Source organism: Lactuca sativa, chromosome 8 (genome assembly GCF_002870075.4).
Source record: "Lactuca sativa cultivar Salinas chromosome 8, Lsat_Salinas_v11, whole genome shotgun sequence".
NCBI classification, from domain to species: Eukaryota; Viridiplantae; Streptophyta; class Magnoliopsida; order Asterales; family Asteraceae; genus Lactuca; species Lactuca sativa.
The window spans coordinates 87,588,722-87,595,606 of record NC_056630.2 but is presented as its reverse complement, the minus strand read 5'-3'; the positions used below and the strand labels follow the sequence as shown (position 1 = coordinate 87,595,606).

The window sequence follows — 6,885 nt, the reverse complement described above, 5'->3', positions numbered from 1 at the left end:
TATATTAAAGGAGAAATCATATTGTTTAATTAATATTAGTCAAGAATTAATAAGAATTAAGTTTGTGACTAAAAGAGATTAATTAAACATAAGGAACTGGAATTGTAATTATAAGATAATTGCAATTGGGCTATGGATTACCTTATAATATAAGGTTGGACAAATTCTATGGGGAAATGTAACATCCCCCTCTGGCACATATCACAATATTGTCCGCTTTGGGCCACTCGACACGAGGACTTCCCAGGGGGTCACCCATCCCGGTACTACTCCCGCCCGAGCACGCTTAACTGCAAAGTTCTTATGGGATCTGCTGCCCGAGCACGGATTTAAAACGCGTTGTGACTAGGAAGGTATCCACACCCTTATAAGGAGTGTTTAGTTCTCCTTCCAAGCCGATGTGGGATCAGGTCTAACCCACCTTCACCCCCTATTATAGGGTTCGACGTCCCCGTCGAACACATCGACCCGTGCCCTAGCTCTGATACCATTTGTAACATCCCCCTCTGGCACGTATCACGATATTGTCCGCTTTGGGCCACTCGGCACGAGGACTTCCTAGGGGGTCACCCATCCCGGTACTACTCCCACCCGAACACGCTTAACTGCAGAGTTCTTATGGGATCTGCTGCCCTCACGGCTTTAAAACGCGTTGTGACAAGGAAGGTATCCACACTCTTATAAGGAGTGTTTAGTTCTCCTTCCAAGCCGATGTGGGATCAGGTCTAACCCACCTTCAACCCTATATTTTCCAAAAGCATTGTAACGCTCAAAAGTCAAATATAACTAAATTAACCTTGAAAATAAAGTGTTCAAATATCTAAGTTGGGATGCATCAAATATTAGATATCATGCCAAGGTTTCCAAAAACATAAAGAACGCTCAAAACTGGGTTATATTGAAGAAATGATAACCACTCGTATGTTTACGACACGCCGTTAAAACATTATTTGACGTAAAAAGTAAAATCTCAATAAAATGCATTTTAGCCTTAAGTATCTAAACAAAAGTCATAGGTCTCGTTGAAAGGTGAGCATGCATAAAAAGATCGCCCATAATCTCTTGGAGAGAGAGCGTGATACTTGTGTATAGATCTATACGGGATTGACAACCCCGCACCTAAACTATTAGCTATAGTTAGACCGGCAGGTCTGGGGTGACAAATGTCATAACACTACAACACCTGAAGAATGTTGTTACAGGTCGTCAGTGTCAATAGTATGGTTATAAAACTCACATAAAAGTATAAAAACAAGTTTGATTTACGAGATTCATATATGCATTCAGTTTTCTACATCATTTTGGCACAAAGTTATCATTATTATTCAAGTATGGAACACACTAACACACATCAACTCTGGAAACTTTTCAAACCATTTATAAAAAATATTGGATTTTCTGAAAAACCTCGTTCATCGATTTACTACCAAAAAAAGGACATACATTTCAATGCAAAACACTTATGAACTCACCAACTTAATTGTTGACACTTTTTCAAAACCACTTGTATTTCTCAGGGAATCAGTAATACAGGTAACTACCAGCTTTTGGAGGAAGAACACTAAGGATGTTTTATTATTGAACATTTATCATCATATTGTAATATTCTTTTGCTAATATGTATAATGCAACAATATACGTTTTCATTATATATATGATGGTTGTGTTACTTTCTTTACAATATTCAATTGTTGTGATACTACGTGAAGTCATCCACCCCCGAATGTTTCCGCCATTCTGGTTTGGGGGTGTGACAGGAAACCCATTAGAAATCGTCCAAGGCTTGTTAAGGAAGGAGTCCATGGGTTGCTTAGGGCTTAAGCATCCAAATTAGGGTTTCCTTGTTAGATAACCCTAATCGCCTCTCTATTTAAAGGACCCTTATGGCTCAAAAACGTGGTGAACTTGTGGATTAGGGTTTCTACACGTTTTGGGCAGCCTCCTCTCTCCTTGTTCTTCATCCTCTTGCTCTTGGTGTTTGTGAACCATTAGAGGAGTGACATTTGTGACTCTAAGCTTTCTAAAGTCATTACAAGGAGGATTTGAGATTGTTATTGCTACATAACAATCAAGGTATGATCTAAACCCTAATTTATATGCTATATTGATTATCATATACTAGATCTAGGGTTTATAGTCTTGGATGAATTGCATGTACAATAGAGAAACCTTGCATGTTCATTCTTTTTGCAAAATCGAAATTTTGGCCTTCTGACTGATGAACTAGGCGAGTTCCAATGTGGACTCGGCGAGTTGGCTCCTACTCGGCGAGTCCATAGAGGAACTCGACGAGTTCGAGCGTCAAAGGGAGGCAGTTTCGAGATCTATTGTTGTTTTACTCAAAGATACTTGCCTTAACTGTTATGGGTCATTAAAATTCGAATTTTAATCATATTTTGAGTGTATCCTTGACTAAAACAAACGATAATTACCAATTGATTAGATAATAACTTCCTTATTTGATTAAAGGTTGATTATTTGTATTAATTGGGTAATTTATTTTGCAAGAAATTGAACTTAGGTCAAATATAGATAATGATAAAATTAATTGTTTAATTTATATAATTTGTTATTTGATCCTTGTATTGTGAAAAAGTTTCAATTTTCCCCTTTAGGTTTTATAGTTTAAATTTGAACTCAAAAGTTTTGTTTTTGAAATTTAAATAGTTGGAACCCTAATGTTTTGAAATGTTTCAAAACTTGCCCTCAAGTTTTTGAAGTTAAAAGTTGATTAAAAGTTAATTTAGAAATGTTAAATTCTAAAACCCTAATATTGTTTTGAAAAATTCAACTAACACCCTTATGGTTTTATTAATTAATTAAAGTGTATAATTAACAGAGATTTAATAAACCCATAAAGTTTTGGTTTACATTCAATTAAATTAAAAGTATAATTTATTAAATTAGACCATCTAGTATTTTAAAAGTGTAAAATACACCCTATACTATATACATATAACATTAAAAGTCTAACATTATATATATGTATGAGTAAAAGTCAGTCTTACCTTTAGTAGGCCTCATTCACGAAGCTGGTCTATAAGGGGTGTTTAAGAAAATTGCCTATAAAATGACGATTGAATGGGTATCCACTCTTACCCACCGCACTCTTGACTAGTGGAGGGTCGTTAGCCGAACGGGTAGGATGTGACATAAACCTTCCATTATAAGTATAATGAAGTACAAAGTATTTCAAGTTAGCAATATTAATTATAGAAAACAAGAGTTATACCTTGCAAAGTCGTAAGGGTTGAGAAGTTGTTTTTTGTATAATTAAGGGAGAGAATATTATGCTTCATTTCAAATCTAAAGGCTTAGGTTATGGAATTTTAATAATTTTAGTCAAGGATACATAGTGTGTTCTTAAATTTTGATTATGATTACGACATTCCTCTTCATAGTTCGAATTGTGAGAACGTAGCGCATAAAATATTATGGCAGAAGATTGATAAAGTATCAAATCTTTATGTAATACATTATGCATCGTGTCCCATACGCTTCGGGTATAGGAATGATTACACGTGCTATTATATTCGACCATTCTAAAATTTTCCAAATGTCTAGCGCATTTAGAGGGAAAAAGGACAAGAATCGTTTTTGACTAAGATAATTAAACAACTACCAAAGGACAATCCAAAGTTCGCCGAGGATTGGTCGCTTGTGAGTAGTTGGAAGTATGATATTGGATGGACCATATCGATATTACTATGAATAGATAAGATTTTATTAAGAATGAGTTGTCATATGGAAAATATGGAAATGTTTCCATATTGGGAGTTGGATATTGAGAATCAATGTCTAGATTAGAAACTTTTATGCAAAAGGATGTTCAAAGGAATGTACTCTGAGTGAGAGACATCACATCTATGGAATTGTCTTGTGACAATCTCCGATAGAGGACTTTGTAATTTCATTGGCAATAGTCATTGTGACTTTAGTGCAGTGACATTACGAAAGGATCATTGCATAAAATGTTAGAATCTAACATATTCTATAAGTAGCAAGAATTTGATATTCTTTCACTTATGAAAAGGATTAGGAGTTGTGAAATGAGTATGATTGGAAATGTGTTCATTTGATCTATTTCACAAAGTAAGAACCATAGGTAAATATTGTGTGCATGCTAAGAGCATGGGACAAGAGTTGTAATGATTCAAGTAAGAAGTTGATTACCTAAAACAACAAATAATGAGTAATCGATATGGTGATAAATAAAAGGTGTTTTATTTATACTAAAAGGTTTGAGGCCATATGGGATTAGTATTATTCTTGTGTTTCACTTTGCATGTTTTGACTTCCTGAATAATTTAATTGGTTCAGAACAGTCAAATTATTCGAACGGGCCACAGTCATTCATATGTTTGAAGTAGATATGAATGAAGACTGTCGTGAATTGGTGTGTGGATTGTCTAAAGAGTATTAGACATAAGCAAATGTTTGCTGCAACGTTCATGAGTGCTTATGAATATGAATATGATTTGAGCATTGGATTAAACCCATGCTCACTTGGATCACTTCGTGGATTTCATCACGAGTGATTAGTGAGACGATAGCATCTTATATTCTTGAAACCGAGATGTGTGAGTTGTATCTTGCGAGTCGGTTGCACATTGACAATATGTAAACCCACCAGTAACTTGGTGTTTTAAAACATATTGTTGTGTGTGATTCGGTAAGTGAGTGCAAGCGAGCATTGAGACAAAGTTTATCCGTTTCTTTTATCCAAAGTAGGATAAAAGCGATATCTTTGGGCCCCTCGATGATTTAGTGATGGCACCTAAGCGCTTGGCCAAGCCGGGACTAAATTGATGTGTTCAATTGTAGTCTGTTGTCAGTCATCATAAATCGGAAGTTGGGAAATAATATAGAGAGAATGATTAAGTTCATGTCTCATATCTATACGATATCTAGAATGGAGGAATATATGATCCCTTATCTAAAGGACACGCGTATCCGATAAGATCAGATCTGACAACGGCTTTAGAAAGCTACGATTGCAGATCATGATCAGAAGTCATACACATAATAGTTTTTAGACTTATCCAAGTGGGAGACTGTTGGATTAGTGTCTAAGTCCATAACTATTTTGGTATGTACTTGACCCGATGGTGCATGGTCCTTTTGGGTTGCCTTCACCAAAGCAACTTGATAGGATGAATTATGGAGAGAAAGGATTAAATATGATTTATTAATGTATGATGAGAATAATATATTAAAGGAGAAATCATATTGTTTAATTAATATTAGTCAAGAATTAATAAGAATTAAGTTTGTGACTAAAAGAGATTAATTAAACATAAGGGACTGGAATTGTAATTATAAGATAATTGCAATTGGGCTATGGATTACCTTATAATATAAGGTTGGACGAATTCTATGGGGAAACCCATTAGAAATCGTCCAAGGCTTGTTAAGGAAGGAGTCCATGGGTTGCATAGGGCTTATGCATCCAAATTAGGGTTTCCTTGTTAGATAACCCTAATAGCCTCTCTATTTAAAGGACCTTCATGGCTCAAAAAAGTGGTGAACTTGTGGATTAGAGTTTCTACACGTTTTGGGCAGCCTCCTCTCTCCTTGTTCTTCATCCTCTTGCTCTTGGTGTTTGTGAACCATTAGAGGAGTGACATTTGTGACTCTAAGCTTTCTAAAGTCATTACAAGGAGGATTTGAGATTGTTATTGCTACATAACAATTAAGGTATGATCTAAACCCTAATTTATATGCTATATTGATTATCATATACTAGATCTAGGGTTTATAGTCTTGGATGAATTACATGTATAATAGAGAAACCAAGATCCAAGCATTAGGGTTTGTATGAGCACATAGGATGTTCTTATGGCTAAAACCCATCATTAATGAGTAGTTAGTACTAGCATATAATGACGAAGTTTATATGTTCCTTTTATCCTAAGAGGATTAAAAGCGATATCTTGAGCCCCTCGATGATCCTGTTTTGATTATGTGTCGGGCCCGGTCAGAACTAAATTGATGTGTTTAGTTATGTTCTATGTCAGACGATTCGGAAATCAGGTAACAAATTGCAGGAAAATATGTATGACTATGTTCCATGTATTTTTCCGCAAAGATATCTGTCACAACCCCAAACCAGAATGGCGGAAACATTCGGGGGTGGATGACTTCACGTAGTATCACAACAATTGAATATTGTAAAGAAAGTAACACAACTATCATATATATAATAAAAACGTATATTGTTGCGTTATACATATTTGCAAAAGAATATTACAATATGATGATATAAATGTTTAATGATAAATGTCTTTAGCGTTCTTTCTTCAAAAGCTGGTGGTTACCTGTATTACTGATTTCCTGAGAAATACAAGTGGTTTCGAGAAAGTGTCAACAATTAAGTTGGTGAGTTCATAAGTATTTTGCATTGAAAAGTATGTCCTTTTAGTAGTAAATCGATGAACGAGGTTTTCAGAAAATCCAATATTTTCTATAAATCGTTTGAAAAGTTTCCAGAGTTGGTGTGCGTTAGTATGTTCCATACTTGAATAATAATGATAAACTTTGTGCTAAAAATGATGTGGGAAAACTGAATGTATATAAGAATCTCGTAAATCAAACTTGTTTTTATACTTTTATGTGAGTTTTATAACCATACTATTGACAGCGACGGCCTGTAACAACATTCTTCAGGTGTTGTAGTGTTATGACATTTGTCACCCCAGACCTGCCGGTCGAACTATAGCTAATAGTTTAGGTGCGGGGTTGTCAATCCCGTATAGATCTATACACAAGTATCACGCTCTCCCTCCAAGAGATTATGGTATATAATACAGGACTTGAAATGCATACATACGAGCACATTGAAGTTTGAATATCTCACATTACTTGGTATAAACAGATTCACGATAA

General features: G+C 35.1%; 1 pseudogene; it reads right to left on the bottom strand.

Moving 5' to 3' along the window:
- Positions 1-222: 222 nt before the first annotated feature.
- Positions 223-342, bottom strand: LOC111895325 (5S ribosomal RNA; annotated as a pseudogene).
- Positions 343-6,885: the final 6,543 nt, after the last annotated feature.